We start from the raw sequence: 19,738 nt of genomic DNA on the forward strand, positions 1-19,738 counted from the left end.
TGATCATTTTGGAAGTATAAGTCCTCTTGAAACAGCTGTGGCATTATGCCACCTGACTTTTTTGATCTATTCCTTTGAGCTTGAAATTATTCAATTTTTTTTAAATTGTCTCCTATTGAACCAGAGGACAAAACCATGGTATCGTTCAGCAAAACAGAACTTACAGATTTTGAACCAAGCTACAGATGTGTCCCTAGAGAAGTCCTAAAGCTCATTATGACCAAAGCATTAAGATAGGCTTTCAATATCCTAGCACGTAATGCACTAGTATAAATTGCAGACAAAAATCATGATTGTTTAATTTGAAATAATCCTTTTATCTCTGAGGTCTGTGCTTTGCATAGATGTGCTGTATTGTTTGACTATTTTGTGTGATCCAGTGATCAGTGTTCTAATTGCTTTTCAGAAAGCTATTTTTAAAAGCCAGGCACACCTCTCTATGCAGAGTATAAAATAACTACTCAGTGATTAAAAGACACTGAGCAGCAAGCACACAGCCATACCAGCTGCCAAGGCAAGCAGAATAGGAGAGGGACCACAACAATCCTCAGTATCTCATTCTGAATATTAATATGCAGAGAGATTCTAGTGCCTGCAGATAAGCATTCTAGGGTGTACTGGTGTAATTCAGATTCAAATTTACTGCTTAGTATATTTGAAATGTATTTTATTTCAAAAGTCATTTTTTGGTAATAGAAATGTATATAGCAAATCCTCACTTTTTTGTATAAACTTTTAAGATTCACTTGAGTACACAGGAAGATAGATTAGGCCGTAGCATCCAGGCTCTTTTGGTTTTGGTGGGGTGTTACCGAACTCTGGTGACCCTTTTAGTATTATTCTTGCACGTAGAGAACCAAAACCTGGTCCCTGGCCAGCAACTGCACGTAACATCAATATGATGTACAGCAAAATGGCATTTATTGGTAAAAGCTACAGAACTATATAGTATTTCTTATCTTTTACTAGACTGTTCCAGAAGCTCATGCAGACTTCTGGCCAATCATATTGAATATCCTGCTTCTGACCTGTCACTTCCGAAAGGCCATACACGGAGTTGTTGTGCCCTTTGTTATGAAAACAAAGAAGTACAACCCCCTGTGTCTATGACACAGGTTCAAGTATGTAGGTGAACCAATAGCAAGCATATGGGGAAGGGCCTTCCGCGTTACAGCCCGAGCTCCATGACACGCCTACTACAACAGTGGGGTTTGTTTGTTTGTTTAGGTATGTAACTTTTCCTCAGAATCGTTGAGATCTGAGAGTTGGCCGAATACTCTTGCAGAAGATAGTGTTTTTAAAGCTGTTTAGGAGTATGGCTTTGAGTTTTGACTTCAGTTGCTGTTCTTTCCTGGCACGGGCACAATGTTGCATCATCAAAATTTAGGAGTGACCACAGTCCTGTAGTGACTTAACACTGTTGATTTTTGCTGGTCTGAGTTTTCCCATACTGGACAGTTGTGCTCTATCTTCCCTTGGAATATGAAGTGGCAGGATTCTCTCTTCACTTTTTTTTAATATGTTTTTTAGTAAAAGTTTGTGCTCTCATGTGCATCTGGAAATCACTTACATGCTCTAATGCTCTGCCCCCTGATGTTACATATTTACAATAACTTTTCAGGGGTGCATGGCAGGTAATAACTTACAGATATGCTCACATTGCTTAGGATTAGCTTTTTTAACTAACACAAGAAATGCAAAAGTAGGAATCTCTGTAGTGTTTTTTCTCACTGGCCCCAAGGTCCTTCAGAAAGCAGCCCTTTTTAAACTCATTCTCTGTCTGACCCTCTACTTAGACAGGATGCGACCTGCTAATAAATGAAGCTTTTCATTTTTTTCATTCTTTTGTGCTAGTGCTGTGTTGGAGCTCCATTCTGTTATTGTGTACTGGTGACCACCTCAGCAACTTTACTGAACTGGTTTCTATTCCAGGCAGCTTCTTTACCCTATACGCTGCTAGGCTAAACACTTCACCTTATCCCCTTCCCACAGAGGCGTCTTCTGGTCCTCTTTCCCACAAATATATAGTCATCCTTAAGTAATTACATGTCAACATTATACTAATGCCAAGGATTCATAAATTATATATAGGCTGCCTGTGTCATCATATTTCTCCTTTGTCAAGAAAACCTTGTTAGGATAGAGATAAGCTACTCCCCTGAGCACCTTTCTCATGTTCTGTCATTTCAGTCTCAACACACCTGCTTTTAATTGCTATTCACTGAGACTTCCCACATTTCTTCTGGGTATGATCCCTTACCATGAAATTTTTTAAGGTTAGCTTTCACCTACCCTGTGTGAATGTCCTTTCTCCTTACATGTGAGGAAACCTGTAGAGGGAAAAAAAAAAGAGATTAATCGCTTCTAATTCTCCATAAATTCATTCATCCATGAAATCTGTTCTCCATACATGAATATTAAAGAAAAGAATTCACATGAGGTAGCTGTGCATTAACCTGTAATGCTTTTGTGAACCTCTGCATCAATGTGACCAATGAGGTATTTGAGTGTTTGTGACGTGTTTCAGGAAAGAATAGGTAATAGATAAAGAATTTGTGTAGTTCTGCCATTGTCATGGAGCCTTCTTGGGGAAGTTTGGAATCCAGACTGTATTTGTCTGCTAGTTAGGTGGTAATTCCATTTAAAAGAAAACAAGGGTTACAACTTTATTGCCTGCTTAGTGTTTGTGAAGAATTTTGTTGTTAGTCACCTAGAAATGTGATTTAGTCTTGTTTATCACGTATAACCATTTTGATCCTGAATATGAAAACTGTGATTTATACAGTACTTACAGCCTTTGGTTATAAATGTGGAAACATAAGCCAATCTGTAAAAATCAATTTCAATATGTACAATCCATACATATGAATCTAAGAACCCATTTTGGCAATGAAAAGTACTTTTCAAGGGAAAATTATTTAAATCACAGGTTCTCACAACATTTTCTTCAACTAATAATTCAGTAAAGAAATTAATGCTAATTAGTGTGTAAATGTCTCATCTTGTCAGCTTTATATTTGGTGTCTTGTTTGAAGTGAAAAGTTTTCTGTCACAGACTTCGTAATGCAAAATTTGTTTTCCTTAGTTCTTTGATGTTGTTGTTAAAGGGAAATACATGAAAAAGCTTCTCTAGCAATAGTACTAAAGGAGGGGAATTGATTTGATATTCATGTAACTTCTCTGGGGCTTTGCCTATAAAACATCAACAACTCTGACCTATCTTTATCAAAAAAGAGAGAAAATGTTTTGGTTTTTTTTGTACCACAGTAGCACCTAGAGGCTCCTTTCAGTATCAGCTTTATCATATTTGACATTATATATGTTAATGAGCATCTGTCCTCCAAAAAGTCACTAGAAGACTAAGAGTGTAAACAAAATTAGTGTTGTAGTAAGGTTGAAAGGAGGTATCCAATGACATTCAGAGATTCAACACAAAGCTAAGGAAAAAAATGCAAGAGCATAGAACCTAACACATCCACAGGTGTGCTAGAGCCAGCACAGAGTTTTGAGTGGTTGGGCTACCAAACCTCCTAAACCCTGCTGGACTTCTCACTGGAAAGGAGCTTATGAGCATGAGGGGGACTGACTTTTTAAGGTGGATGACTGTAACAGAATGAGGGGGAATGGCCTTAAGCTAAAAGAGGGAAAATGTGGGTTATATGTTAGGAAGAAATTCTTTACGCAGGGGACATTGAGGCCCTGGCATATTCTGCCTGGAGGAAGAGTGGATGCCCCATCTCTGAAGATGCTCAAGGGTTGATTGGATGGGGCCCAGGGAAGCCTGATCTGGTGGGCAGCAGCTCTGCCTGCAGCAGGGGGATCTTTAAGGTCCTTTCCAGCCCAAGCTGTCCTATGACTTATGATTCTATGACTGGGCTCTGCCATGCCTGGAGAGCTTTATGGAAAAGAATGATGTAATGGCAGCAGCTTGAGGTGAGCTGAAGGAGGAGAAAATGGTAAAGTAAAGGCTTTCTGCAAAAGCACTAATAATAAACCAAATTGCAGTACTTCTGCAGTCTATATTCTTAATGCAACGTAGTATAAAACCACATGAGCTTGCTTTAAATGTTAAGTACAGTGCTTTGTAATCTGCTGTTCATCGTGCATCTGGCAGATGCATAAAACATAATATTCCAGGTGCAAGAGAAACAGAAATAACAAAGTATGCGCTGTGAAACACTAATGTTGAGAGTATGTTTGTGCATGTACACACCATTTAATTCATAAGTAAATCAAGACTGCATAATATCGTTCACTAAAGCACTAGCCTTTTTAAGGTTACAAAATAAAGCTCTCCTGTGCTAGGAAGTGTCATTGTGAAGGTCTCCATTTGATCTTCTTGTGCATGTATGTTGTAATTATATTATGGACGTCTTTTCTACACAAAATTCTTACTCTATTCAGGAAAATTTGTATCTTTCCCTGCCCCCTTCTTCATTATCATTCTCTGTGTACAGTCCCCATGCCCATTTTATTGTACCTTATTCAAATCCAGTTTAAATGGATCAATTTAAGTCCCTGTGAATTTTTGATGGTGTTTTATTGCTACAGGGTCTGCATATATAAATGTTAATAGATATATCAACAACACCACTGTGAAATTGGACAATGATCATTTTCCTCATTTAAAGATGAATTTTTCCAGTGTTTAATCATAGACAGTATCAACAATGCTGATTTATACGTAGCAGATAGTCTGGAACTGAGACAAATAGGTAAAGGTAATCTCTGAAAATAGTAGCTAAACTGAGTTGCCCGCCTTGAGGTGTCTGGGATCACAATTCTTAGGGTGCTGCATGGTTCACTTCTATAAATAAAAATAGGCTCTTCAGCTGAGAAGTTGGACAATGTGAAATGTGAACATTTCACCATCTATTAAAGCTTGTAATTTGTCCAATATGCTGACTTCCCACACAGTGAATATGTAAATACAGAATTAAACTCACCATGGCAACATCCTTTAGACCTATTTTTTTTTTCCTCTGCACTATCTATTTTCTGGAAAAAAAGTCCAGAACAAATGATGCAAGGATTTTGTGGGTTTTAGTAATTTTTATGCATCTTCCAACGTCGTAACCAACCCCATTACACATATTGACTGAAGAAAAACAGTAACAGATCAAATTCAAAGACACACAATGTTTCACACTGATGCAGTTGCACAGCCTTGTTTATTATCTACATTATGTTATTGCCAGGAAGGACTATGTGCAAATGAGGATTGAGTTAACAGAAAACTCAACAGTAATGGAAAGTCGATTCTTTTCCTTTGGTTGAAAGGTAATACTGAAGGATTTATGTTGTGTTTTTTTTTCTTGACGCATCATACAGAAAGTAGTGACTCAGTCTTAGAACCAGAGATCTTTTTCCTAGCTGAATTTGTCTAATGTTCCACCTACCATTTTGAGAAGAAATTAAATTTGGATAGTAAATAATAAAAGATGTAAAGCTTCTGCTCTGAAACTAAATATAACAAAAACATTTTTTAAAAGTTATGCAAACTCTCAATGTACTTTTTTAATACTGTGATTTTTTTTTCAAGTCATCCTGATGACTTTTGCATAGGGACAAGAAAATCACAACTTGAGAATAAATTTAAGCCTGATTATCAGATCTGAAAAATAGAAATCACTGCTAAAATAAATTATTCTTCTCTATAAATAGTACAGTATTAGCTAAACTATGGTATGCATTTGAGAACTACTTCAGATGCTCTCCTTGTATTGAGGGTTGTTTTATTTGCATTGCTTCTTAAATAATAATCAGTTGCACGAAACTTTAAATTTCTAGATGAATTGATTTATTCTGTCTATATTATTAATGATGAATTACAGTTGCAATATTTGCTTACATTAATTATACATCTTCAGTCAATAAACAGCTTCCAGCAATTATTTGAAAGCAGCAATCAAATCTGTTGGTATTTTCACTGGATTAATTGGTGTCGTGTGACATCTGATTATTGTTGTTCTGTTCAGAAATCTCAGTATAGTGATTATTATGAAGTAAACTTTGTGTTAGCAGTATTTCATTAAGAAACTTGATAATTGTTGGTTTCCTTATGATACTAAATATTGTTTTTCATTATCAATACTATCATTTATTAACCAGAAATGTTCAGTCTTCCCTCATATTCTAATGAAGCCTTTAATATTGTATGATAGGGCTGGAAAGCACTGAGTGTTTTGTAGAGAAACGGTCATGGACTTGTCTGAAAATCAATAATATTCATTAAAAATAAATTATATATTACTGTTCCCAGATTTTTTCTATCCTTGGTGCTTGGTTATATACTGTTCTGATATGTCTCCCTATTTCATCTCGTATGTGCTGGAAAAATGTTTAAGTGTTCAAGGTATTTTTAATAATCTTAAAGTAGGATTTTTTTTAACAGTGCTTAAAGTACTTCTAATATTATTGGTTAGCTGTCCTGCAGTGGAATCTTACTAGGCAAATGAACCATTTCCTATGCTTTAGAAAGTGTACTATTTTGAGATCGAAATTGAACATTTCACTTTGTCTAGGTTTTACACCAGTATTTCAGCATATGAATAGCCTGGAAAGGCCATAAGTCTTGCTTTCACATAAGAAATGTTTGTTCCAATCATTAGGCACACCTTTGCAAACGGTGGGAAAGCACTTTAGGGGGTGCACTCCTCTGTTGTTGGCTATTTTTTCGTCTCATGTCATGTATTTTGTGTCTTTCAGTCTATTAATTCAGTATAGGTCAAGGGCAAGCTTTGAAAATGCTGGTCCTTTCTGTAGCTGGAGTTAAAGGCCATCTGTTCAGGCCTGACGGAACTAATTGTTAAATATAGTATGTCAAAACATTTGTACAGTCAGTGTTCACAGATTTTTTAATATAGTGCTCACTTCTACGGTTTCTCCAAAGTAAACATAAAAGATTACTGTAATTGCAATTAACACCAGCCACATCGATCTTCAGAGCCGTGATAATACCCCCTGGCCGAAGAAACTATTACAGTTGTCTAGCTGTTGTTCTGCACAATTCGGAAAGGTCATTTTGTCAAGCTGAACACATCATAGTTCATGTGACCATTTAGATGGCAATGAAGTTTTCTCTTGTCCAAGGTTAATATGTTAAATAGAAAATGTTAGTAATGCCAACCTTAAAATAAAAGGCTTACTGTGTACCTTTTACTCTATTTTTTAATGTAGTGAAAGATTTGCACCTTAAAGGTCAAGGACTCCTTGACAGTGTTTTGATAAGCAAACTACTCAGTTACTGCAAGATCAGTTTATCTTATAACACTGAAAATATAGTTAACCATCCATCTCAGACCTTTCTCTAAGTCTGCCATGTTGCCACCTAGTGCTGCCCATCTCTGAATTAGAGAGAAAAGGATGACTTTGACAGAGTTCAATAATTTAAGAATTGTTGCCCAATAGTAGGTATATTCTAAAGGGGTTTGGGCTGCAGCAGAGAAATGACCATGCTTTTTTTAGAGATTTATTTCTTGCGATATGTATTTATAACAAAGATCTATAGGTATCAACTTCCTCTATCTATCTGATAACTGTATGTAAATGAATATCCATTCCTCAGTTCCTACAAGCATAAAAACTTCAGGAGTGTGTTGCTTTTTCTCTTCTGATAATGTTGGAGGCATGGTTTTAAGGCTTTTAATCTCTGATTAATAAGGAACGTAAGTAATTTTTGCAGTAGTGCCATGTGAATTTGGTTAATTGTATGTGGAGGATAAATCTGTGTTCCGAAGTCCTCAAAGGCTTCTAAGTTCAAATGAACCTATGCTGTGCCTAGGTAATTTGGAGCACTATCCTGTGTGGAGTATGTGTATTACTTTATAAGCTGAAAACTTCTGTGCACTTGAAGTTAATATTGCTAGAGGCTGTACAGGTCAGGAAATAATTTAGCCTGTGCTATGTTATTACGCTTTGTAATGAATAAATAAATAAAATAGCTGTAATTGCTTTTTTCATGAACAAATCTCATAAGTTACGATTTTTTTAAGCAACTCATTTTATTTAGATTTAATAATACTATGAATATGACCAGTTGTATCTGTAGAAATTATATCATGTTTCAGTATTTCTGAACTTCAGCTACTGGAGGAAATGTTTTGAGTTCTTAAATTAAGAACATATATTCATGTTACTTTTGCTACAGAATTATTTGAAGGAAAAAAATAAGAGTCGACTTCTGAAACAAGTATACAGAATTGAGAAATAATCACAGGATGTTGCTTTAACATTCTATTGTTCTGTAGGCTATTGATTGTGTAAAAAATAATCAGTTTGAAACCACTCTAGCTCAAGATAGCATAGACAGTTTTTGTGTATCAAACTGTTCAGTAATGAACAGAAGAACTGGTTGACAGATTTTAGTCCCCAGTATTTGACTGGCTGGATTTCTAAATTACATCTTGCATTGTTTTTTCAACTGCTGGAGAATGTCTTTTTTTCCAAGGTGAGATCTAGTATTTTTGTTCTACTGTGCTTCATAGTGACCTTGCCTCTTTTAGATAGAATGGTAAAGTGTGGAATTACGGAAGTCTGGCAGTGGACTTCTGAGCACTTAAAGCATATTAATCATTATCTCATAAAATAATTTTTCATCCTTTTAAAAATGATGATTTTGTCTTTCTCTCATTTTATGGTCAATTCATCACATTTGTAGTTAGTAAACCTGTTACCTAGTGAATTAGAAATTAGTTCAGTTGTTGGAAACAGAATAAACTCATTAGAATGAGTTGCATCTGTGAGTTTCTAGAAAGTGGTCTCAATGCAGGGTTTAGGTTTTAGACTTTCTTTCCCTTTCTTCTAGAGGATGGGCTTTTAATCTTCCTAGGTCTTTTCAGCCATTTTTGGAGCAGCTATTTGGAGTTCAGTCAATCAGATAAAAGCAGAGTTGTTTAAAGGAAGGTTGCCTTTTGGTGTCTCAGGAGAGATCAAGATAATTCCTTCAACCATCTCAGGCTGAAGGAGCTAGAAATACAGATTAGCACCCCAGAAAAGGAGCAAAGCTACATGTCTTCCTTTTGTGTAGGAAGCGTTCCCACATAGTCTGGAGGGAAAGAAGCTCAAACAGAGAGAGAGCACCCTCATACTGATTCTTCAGCTGATAATGTTGAGAAAAGCTCCCTGACTAATTCATGCAGTACAGGAAAAAGCGTGAGGCAGGAAAACATGGGCTTCTGCACTTCTCCCCTTTGTCTGTTGATATAAATCTTGGATGTGGGACATGTACAGTTGAAGGTACCTTTACCTATGTAGTTGTGGGTTGCAAGTTAGAAGATGGAGCTGCACAGATTTATGTTCTTTGGGTCGATCAAATGGTGGACATCTAGAGACCCTTGAGCTTCACTTAAAATCACTGAGAGATGGAACAAAGTTTGTAACTGGTGTCACTGAAAGCAGTTTGAGTAGCTCGTTAATAATTTTGTGTCAAATGACTTTCTCAAAAGCATAGTCTTCAGGTACAAAGACTAAATCTTGATTAGATTCATGAATTGGGCTTAAAACAAGTTTATGTATCAAGTGCTAGAAATTAAAAGAAAATGCTATCGCTTGAAAAATAAGAGTTAGGATTTGTTGAAGGATCCCTTTAATCATATTCCTAGTTTGCAATTTTATTTTTAATTCATACGGACATCATCTTCACTGTCATCTCCAAAACATACTGAAACAACTTGGATTACTTAATTGGATGATGAAAGTGAGCAGGCTCTTACATATTTCCAGCATGAGTCTTTCAGCGATAAGATTAGGATATCCTCTACGCAGAGCTGTCAGGACACACGCACTGCTGCTGACAAGAGTTGCTGCACTTCCCATTATAATGCTTGTTTTCCATCTGTCCATCTTCTAGGTAAGCAGTGAATATCTGTATGCATTTTCATGCACAGCTCTGTCAGTGTATTCTGGCACTATGCAAATCCCTTTTACTTCTTTGAAATAACTGCTAAACATCAAGAGGCACAGTGTTTTCCCTGGTGAAGGTTACATGACAGTGATTTGTCTGAAGTCACCAAATCGTTTTTCAACTTTGGCCAGATATGGATTTTTAAACTAGTTCATGATGATAGACTAACAGAGTGAGTTGAAGAGTCACAGGTGATATCAAAGCAAGAAATTAGTAATACCATTCTTGTTACTGGGCTGTATCACTAGTTGCGGTAAAATCTATTAAAATAATTTAAGAAACCTTTCATTAAACAGAATTTAAAGGCTGAATAGATCTGATCAAATTTACTTGCATGATTTTAAATACTTTAGAATAACTTTACAGTAACTTATTTAAGAAAAGATGGGTCCTTTGTGAAAAATGTTATTAGTGGAGTCCTTGAAGCAAGCGCTAGAAAATGGCTTTTCCATTACTTCAGAGGCAGCATTAAGGTAGCATGAAATTCAGAGCCCCTGGTTTTATCACAGACATTTTTATATCACTATTTAAGTATTTCTTTTATAGACCTTGTATCTATCAGCCAGAATTTTAAGAGAACTGATATAACTGGCGATGGATTACCAAGTGACCGTTGAACAGCAAGCTATAAATAAATTAGCTTTCTAAGTGTTGTAGGTATCATATATCATTAAATGATATTACAAAATATATTTGGGTTTAATTGAAATGGTACAAAATATAGAGCTTGATTTTGTAACTATAAGTTGTAAATTTAGCTGACTTGGAATCCCCTTTTGGATTTATTTCTTACCCCGGCTAAGTGGGCCTTTAGAAGTTAAATGAAATTATTCACGGTCTCTTATATAAGTGAATAAACTTTCAGACATCATTCTGGAGATTGTACTTGGTCATGATAGAAATTTTTCTTTCCTGTTGCAGTGTCACCTGCAGCCTATAGACAAAAATATTTGTGTTTTATTCCTCCCTGGAGGCAGGTTATAACAATGAAAAATTAGTAGGTAAACTAGACTGTGTCTGAAGTAAAGCATTTCTGCTGGCTCTCCACCCTACTGTCGATCTGCCTTCGCCAGCAAATCCAGTGAAGCACCATTTTTCTGGACTTGCAGATTATTTAAGGTAACTGTGGCTGATGTTTCCAAGAACACAGCTGCTGACGTTATACCTGGGTTATAAATAGGGGTGATTGCAGAAGAATAACAGATATATACCTGTACCCAAGCTAAGATATTTTACTGAAAGACAATGTTCAGGAAAAAAACAAACAGGACAATTGGAACAGTTTCAAAGAAACAGTCCTAAATGTCCTTGTACCAGGGCAGGGCAAGATGGGAGGAGCCGCAAAACTAGAATGGGTAGCTCCATAACCAGAGCTATGGTTTATGGAAATCCAGAAGGAGAGAGGGGCTGGGCTGTTCAGAAAGTTTGAGGTGCATTGTAATGAAACTTGCTATGATGTTTTTCCTTTCCTAAAAAAGGATAGGAGGAGCACAGTATTCAAAGTCTCTTCCTTTTGTAAGATAGTTGAGTGTCTGACGAGTAGCAGAGGAAGATGTATTGTTCTTGTCTTCAATTACTGATCTGAGAAATGGCCTTTGAGTATTAGAGCAGTGTTGTGGTACAGGAAAAATATAGTGTGTTATATCCATAGGGTTTTGTCATCTTCTCCTGCTGTGATAAAGGACAAGGCACAGTAAAGGCTGGTCCATGCTTGGTTATAAAATCTATCAGGTACTTGAAACGATTCATAGGAGAGGTTGGTGACGGCAAAGGGGGATAAATGACTGTTAAGAGAACATTACATAAAGTGTAGTATGCTGGAAAAGTTGTAAATCTGAGGTTTGATCACCTGCAGTTTTGACATTCTTTTTCACCTTTCCTAAGATGTTATCAGAAGAGGCAACTAGTGATGGCCAGACCAAATTTGATTTTTACATAAATGTCCTCTGACTACACTGCAATTCTTGTAAAACAGTGTAATCACATCCTGAAGTATGGTCTGGTGTTATTGCTTTTTTAGAAAATAATTACACCTCCTTCCCTAAAGCATATGAATTAAAGGGGAAACAGGCATATTGCTTCTGACAGAATAATTTTAGGTAAACTAGCAATGAATTAATGTTTGCCTGATGCTTTCCATTACTAAAAACTGCTTCCTGTAGCTAATAGTTTTACCAGACTTAAATTTCTGGTTTGTACATTTCCATTCTTGAACTCTTAGGATATTTTTTGTCCATAGTGAAAATTAAACTTTGTACTGCGGGTGTAAAATGCGCCGATCAAAGCTTACAAATATTACATATACCTGTAATTATAATACTGGATCATTAGCAATAAATTATTTGAACTGCTCAACATAACAGTAACTTTTTGTAACCTCTTGCATGCTTTTAACTAGGTGAAGCATTTCAATAAAATTAACATGACAGTCTTGGGTTTGGATAATGTAGGAAAGAAATGAGAATTGCAAAGTTGCAAGTTAGCAAATATCACATTACATTTCTGGAAAGAACATTGTATGTAAAGATGGTTCTTAGTATGACTAAGTCAGAAGTTTGAAAGCAATTAGTCTGTTAATCACCAGCAAACTTGAGGGAATCACTCAGAGAAGAGCAATAGCCTCTGCTTCTGACTTTCTTTTGATCACATTTTTTGCATTATAGGTAGAAGACAGTTATCTAGATTTAATAAGCTGTCATTTCCTGTGAAGTCATATGCAGTGCAACTTGGAAATATAGTTCCAATTGACTTAAATTTAAATATCCTTTGATGGATGAAAAACTGACAGGCAGTAACCCGAAACTTCTGAATGATTGATGACAGTGCACTGGCTTCTGGAAAGAGAATCTATATGAGTGCATCGGTGGTAATTGGTAGCCCTGCTTATGCTGCATGAAGAGTTCCAGTACTGTTTGAGTGTTTGGGGAAGACCACCACATTTATGAAAACGTAGAGATTATGCTAAAGAGAAAATAATAAATAGAACACTAAGTAAATATTGACACAGGCAGGAAATAAATTTAGTTTGGGGAGTGCATCAGACTTAATCATATTTCCTTGAGTAATAAGGAAATAATACAAATCGCAAATAGCCTGCCATTCTTCTTCACACAAAATAATAATCTACTCTGTAGCATATTATATTAGTTTTGAGGGGTTTCTTACGGATTAACATGCTATTCAAAACAGAAGGAAACCACTTCAAAACCTGACCAACAATTGGCATGAAGGTATTGGTTTTTTTTAATATTAACTGGTTTAGAAAATTCAAATATTGTGGTAGAACAGGTCTGATAAGTTTATAACAATATGTGGCATAGGTTTAAAAAAGCAGTTAAGTTCAAAAAGAAATTGTAGGGATATCTCTTTTTAGTGAAGATGCAGTTTATCACTATCAAGCTCTGGTGCAATAGTATCAAAACTGGATAGCTAACTGCTAGCTGTGAATTGAAGCAGGAAATCGCTAGTTAAACCTACAATAGTAAACACTAGCTAGAGATTGAACTCTGACTTGTAGAGAAAACAGAAGTCTAGAGTGCCTTAATTCCACAGTGATCTTATTAATTCTCTCCAGAATGACTTGGTGGTATTCCCACCAAGCTGTTACATGTGGTACCTCATAGCTCCCAGATACGCAGATGTGATTATATATGGGGTGGGAGAAGAGGTGAAGCAGCTCAGTTCATAACCTTAAACAGAGAGAGGTCTAAGTCACAGCCCAGCAGAGTAGTATTTTATGGTCTAAGGTCGAGGGCGTGACAGTCAGCAGTAATCAACTCCTTCAACAGGAGAGTTGGCCCTGGCAGGAGACATGAAATGGTGCTGCCTCATTCATACTATGAGTCCCTACAGCCTCGCCTCAGTTGTGCCTCAATAGATGTTTTGCATTTCTTCCAAGAGGCACAAGGAGACATGACCTATGATCAAACTAGAGATCGGTGTTATTTAGCAGTGTACTTGTATAGTTCCAATTGTTTGTGCTGACTGGGAATGACTTTGAGTCTGCGCTCTGTAACAATACATAAGCCTACGAAGAAAGACTAATGAATATATGTAATGAGGACAGAAAATCATGGTAGCTTGATCAGTTCCAAAAACCTGTAGTGTAATGAGTCATTGATCATTTTTTAATATATCCAATGTCTTCTACACCGTTGAGACTATCAGTGTACGCTATGTGCCTTTGGAAAGTCAAACATCAACGTATAAGTAAAAAAGCCATTAAAATTCTATCACACTGATGATTATTGTTGTTCCCACGTCAATGCAGTAGATGGCTTATAACAGGAAAATTAATAGATTTGGAATCAATTATGTATACCATCTGTAACAAGGAAATTTTAACTTTTAATAGCATCAAACATTGATGTCTAAAACTGAGTATTAATAAGAAATAGGAATACTATTAGTAAGAAATAGAAATACATTAGAAATACTATTATTGACAGAACTAGTATTAGTGATATTTCATGTCTATTAATAACAATAGAATCCAAACAATAGAATCCAAAATAGACATCTAAGTAAGGGTAAGCATTTCGAAGGGGCAATATGTTGTCAAATTTTAGCAAAGTAAAACTTAGTTCTCACAGAAGTAAGAAAACTTCCACGTGTTTTTTTTGTAATCTCCACTGTATTTTGCAGTTTTAAGAACTAATCAATACACTTTTTGGATAGTTCAAGTATGTGAACGTATCTGAACACTTTGTGGGATTTTTTTGTTTGTGGGATTTTGTTTTATGAATATATATTTCTAAAACTCGAATATTGAAATATTCTAATCATGAAGATCTAGCATGTTGGTTATGAAAAAGGATCTGTAGTTTGGTGCCAATTCATATGATACTGGTATATACTGAGGCAGATTTTCCAAGGTGAAAGCTACCTCTATGCAGCATTTCCTGAGGTGTTTTTCTTTAAAATGATGCTTGAACTTCATGCATTTCCTAGCAAGTCCCTTGCTGCTATGTGAAAAATACGTTGTAAAAGTCGTATGTGAATGTGTTCACATCAGTCACTTTGTATGAAAACAAAAATTCCATCTGAGCAATGACCTGCAGAGAAGAGGGCAAAAGAACATGTAGTAGGATCTATGCCAATAGTATGTTTTATATCTTGAAGAGAATGACTTTGTAAGATTAATTCATTTTAAGCAAGAAGAATCACCTTGTTTTACAACCAAGTAGTAATCTAAAGGTCTGTATGTTAAGTTTTGTCAATATGAGAGGAAGATTCAGAAGTCATATTAAAAAAAAAAGCCATGACCTGTTAAAACTAATGCACAAAAACTATTTGCAATTATTGTGTTATATATCATGATTCACTGTGTGATTTTGTTCAGCATATAGTGGGAAGAATCATCTTTTTCATTGATGTATTCTTTTTATAGCCTTCTTTTCATAAAGTTAAATTGCTTTATTGCTTTGTTCTTTACCTGAGTTTAAATAGTTCTTACATCTTTGTTTGCATATTTTCATAGCGCCTACTACACAGGACCAGGACATTTAAAAGACAAGGCTTTTTCTTTCTTTACAAAATCTTCCATTTGCATTTATGTCAATAATGTTTGAAACATGAGACTCAGCACATAATCATGAAACATTACTTGGTTTTGGCACAGACTATGGGCAATGCCCACACCTATTGAAAGTCGAAGACCATATAGGGCATCCCTGAGTCTTCTGCAGCACTGACATGGGCTGTAATTTACAGCCCAGTGGGGAACAAAGCAGTGCTGCTAAGCAAGGATAAGAAATGAGGTAGACACCCTTCCTCACCATGTCTTTTCAGCTAGCTAGTGTGCCAGAGCTGACATAAAGAGATGGGAATTATCTGGACCACCATAAAGCTGTCACTTATGTTCCTTGTCTCTGAAATACTGCCTGATGCGACTGCTACTGTATGTTTCTCCCCAAGGATTTTTGTATCAAAGGTAGAATTTTGTTCTTTATAAGCAAAGGATATAGGTGCTTGCAGTTTGTTCAAAAACTTCCTTTTCACCGACTCTCAAAAGATTTAAAAGTACAATTCTGATCTAAAACATGATGACGTTACAGGCAACTTTTCTTTACCTGACATGGGCTCAATTTACACTCAAAGTTTTTGCGTTTTTCTGTTCTTGAAGTATTTGAAAATACTTTGCTAGCATGTGGAGATATCTGACAGACCTTCTGTAATTTAAGAACTCCCATCAACATAAGAGGGGTTGCCACTTACCAAACATAAATTCTGTAAGGAACAGCAGATGGAGAGCATAATAATTTCACTACCTCTGTAGAAAGACAAAAAGAATCAAACTGTCTGTCATATGGGTCCGAAAGCTTTTTTGCTGGAGAACTTGGAGTTCAAGGTTATAATTAACCAAAAAAATATGAGTAGTACAATTGGATACATAGAGGTTTTTAATGTACAAATGTACTTGAAGTAGCTTTTTTTATTTATATTCATATCATCACTCAGGGATCTCTAGCCATAATTTAAAAATTAGTAGTTATAATACTTCACTCTAGGCATTTCTTATCAAAGAGAATAAGACTAACAAATCATTTACTTGTTCTGTGTACAGAAGCTTGAACTGTCCCACTATCCAATATCAAACCAAATGTCATTTCTTCTACTAGAATAAACAATATGCAGGCTTTTGAAACTTTCAGCTAAGATTTCCTAAATGTATCAGTGCATTATTTTTCTTTCCTTTTATTCCAGTGACTTGACCCTTGAATCAAACCAGGCAAAGACTGCCTTAGAATTAGTCTCTGTTGCTTTGAGAGCAAGCCAACGAGGGATGTGTAAATTACATGGAGAGAAAATCCCAACTGCGTGCCATTTACTTGCACAACAAGCTTAACTTTAATTAAGCCAGGGCCTAAGATCCTTTGCCAAGCTGTCTTCTATACTGATTTTACAGTTCATAGAACAACAGCCTCACCTATGTGTAAGGCTTTTAACCCTTTCAAAACCTGCATGTGGTAGACTGTACATAAGAAATCTTCATGATTCAATGGCTGAGAGGAAAACTGAAATATATTCATTGTAGCAGATTGCAGACTTGAATTTAAAGATGCAGATTTCTAGAGTTTTTTTGGCTCAGTAGGCATAGTGATTGACATGACCTACCATGTAGTGTCAGTATTGAATCTACAGGATTATTGCCTGCTAACATCAAACTGAAAGGATTAGATAGAGGTCACCTAAAGGGCACAGCCAGGATTTGGAAGTGAGATAGGTTCTCATCACTGAAGAACACTGAACTTCCCTTGGGAGCTATGAAGGTATTTCTCAGAGACTAGAATCACTTCTAGAGATGCTCAGTACTGTGTGAATGTTTTTCCATAAGGAAATAAATAATTAATCCATTTTGCTTGTATTCTGTTGCACTATATATTTCAGTTCTATTACAGCTGCCAACTGTGACTGTCTCACTTTGGAGGTTGCTATAAAATATATTCTAGTGCATTAAATGTTATTTCTAGAAATTATGGGTGCTGATTTCCAGTTGTAAAATTCCATGTTGTATGTAACAAAATCCAGTTTTTTGTTTGTGAAAAAGAGGTTTTTAAATGGAAAAAAAAAAATGATTGCCTTACAGAAATTAGTAATTAGGTGTGTGGATAACCTTGCCATATGCTACTAAATTAGTGGTTTGAACTTGATTCTAAGCATTGCAAGAGACCGGTTTCACCAAATTGAAACAGTTTATCAAGAACATCAGAGAAGTTGTAAAGAAGAAAATATGATAAATTCCATAAAAATATGGAATACTTTCTGATTTTTATCTCGCTTTTTAAAATCACTGTAAAGGATTACCTTAGAGAATGTGCTTAAACAAAACTGTATTTTCCCATTAAATGTTCAGGTTAGAAGAAAAGAGGTTGTAGCAAAATGGCTGGTGGGGAAGGAAGAGAATTGGATTTAGACAAGGGGATTGTGTGTTTTCTGTTTTTGGTCACTTTGGTTGTTAGCTAGTGTTTCCTTTTGAAAACCAGGCATTCTTATGTGATTTCCTGTTTATGCCCTCTCTAGAAGTATACATAATAATCTAATAGTAAAATGAAACCTTTGTGTGTAAATATTAATGCATAGTTTGGATGATACTTCCAACATTTTCTTAAGTAGCAGCATTATTTCTTTTCTGTTTCTCTGTTCCGATAAAACTCTTATGCGTTTTTTGTGGTATGCTTCTACTGGTATTTTTAAAATGCAGTATAACACTGAACCTAATAAATATTCTACCAGTTGCACTTAATACTTGGTAATACAGTTACATAGCAGGAATTAGTTCTCCACTCAGCACCACCAGTTTTGCTGAACTTTTCCCTTCATAGCTGGGAGGGGTGGGTTTCTTCACAAAATCCACTACTTGGTTATCACGTAAATGTCAGGTCTGGAAATATTGTAAATACATAATATCATATTATCAAATAGCACTTTCATAGCTCTTAGTCCTGTCATACTTAGAAAATTACTGTTTCTGAGGCAAGTTGTCTCTGCATCTCGAAGCTTTCCATAAGTCTTTTTTTTTTTTCTGTGGAGTCTACAGCTAAGTCCTAGCTCTTTTCTACCTCTGAGTGCTCTGATTTTCTTCGTATAGATGTTCCACTCCCAATAGTACTACTGTTTGGACTTAATATTGGGGGCTACCCAAAGAATAGGGAATTACTAGAACAGATAACCTTTCTGTTTGAGGAACTCATTTCTTGTAAGGTAGCATTTGAGTATGGACTCCAAGTAGTTTGTAGAAAGTTTAACAGAGACCAAGCCTACTCTCCAGGGACATGTTAAGTGTTGGAGAGCCTACAGCTGCCAGACTGCAAGTGACAGGTAATTTCCATAGTCTCATAAGCCCACATCACCAGAAGCACAAGCTGGTTAAAAAGAACAGACAAAAGTAGAAATAGTAGTATATATAAAATAGATATACATCGTGGAAAATGTAGCCAGCTTTTTAAAAGAAGAGGGCCTGTCTAGCATCTGCCAAAGATGACTACACAGCATTGTTAGTAATTAAACCGTCCCTTGCAGTTCTTGAAATACTAAATTACATGCTGGATGGTGTGTAGACTACAATAACATCATCCTCCCAAAAGAATAAAATTTAGATGTAGAATGTATGTAATATTAACCCAACTGTTTCTTAAGATTTCTACAGGGAGTTTTGCTAATTACAGAGATCAAACAGCTCTGCCCTTCAAGGTCCTGCTTCTAGGACACTGAAATTCAAAGCAAAACTTCTGAGCTATTTGCTGAGCAGAAGTCAGCCGTGACTTTCTTAATCACACTCTATTTCAAATATGAAACAAGAATAATACTGAAAAGGCTCAGAAAAGCAGAGGGTGATTAAAAATGGTTAGGAGACTAGGGAGTACGGTATAGGAAGCGGGAATATAATTGCAGTTTTCAGTTAACAAGCAGGGAGGAGGATTTTAGAGAGAGAAATTGGATTCATCTCAGAGGTGCACGGGGGCAGGACAAGAGGCAGCAGATGCTTCATTGGATGCACAGAAAAAAAAACCTTCTCTGTGAGGATTCAGCACTGAATAAGGGCCCCATGGAGGCTGTCATTCTCTCCATCATTAGAGATTTTAAAAACTTCACTAAACAAGGTCCTTTGCAAATTGATTTAGCTTGAAAGTTGCATCTGCTTGGAAGCTGTCCTTTGGTCACAGAACTGGACTAGGTCACTGTGAGAAGTTGCTCCCAGCCTATATTATTTGATGATTCTGTGATTCAGAATTAAGTATTCTGTGTAGCATTTAATTTGAAATTATATGGTTAGAAGCTCAAAATTAATACAGGCTACACAGAGTAGGCTTACAATTGCTAAACAATATGTGT

General features: G+C 36.0%; 1 protein-coding gene and 1 long non-coding RNA gene across 5 annotated transcripts in view; one reads left to right on the top strand and one right to left on the bottom strand.

The window, feature by feature from the left end:
* Positions 1–2,997, bottom strand: part of LOC110395264 — a 41,452-nt gene extending 38,455 nt beyond the window's left edge. For all 3 annotated transcript variants that reach the window (XR_002436272.1, XR_002436273.1, XR_002436271.1), the window contains exon 1: positions 2,293–2,997. This is a non-coding gene — a long non-coding RNA (uncharacterized LOC110395264). The remainder of the gene's footprint in view (positions 1–2,292) is intronic.
* The window catches only part of SASH1 (SAM and SH3 domain containing 1), a 540,276-nt gene that overhangs the window by 261,326 nt on the left and 259,212 nt on the right, over positions 1–19,738 (top strand). The window lies entirely within an intron of this gene.

The sequence above is a fragment of the Numida meleagris genome, chromosome 3 (genome assembly GCF_002078875.1).
Source record: "Numida meleagris isolate 19003 breed g44 Domestic line chromosome 3, NumMel1.0, whole genome shotgun sequence".
Lineage (NCBI taxonomy): Eukaryota > Metazoa > Chordata > Aves > Galliformes > Numididae > Numida > Numida meleagris.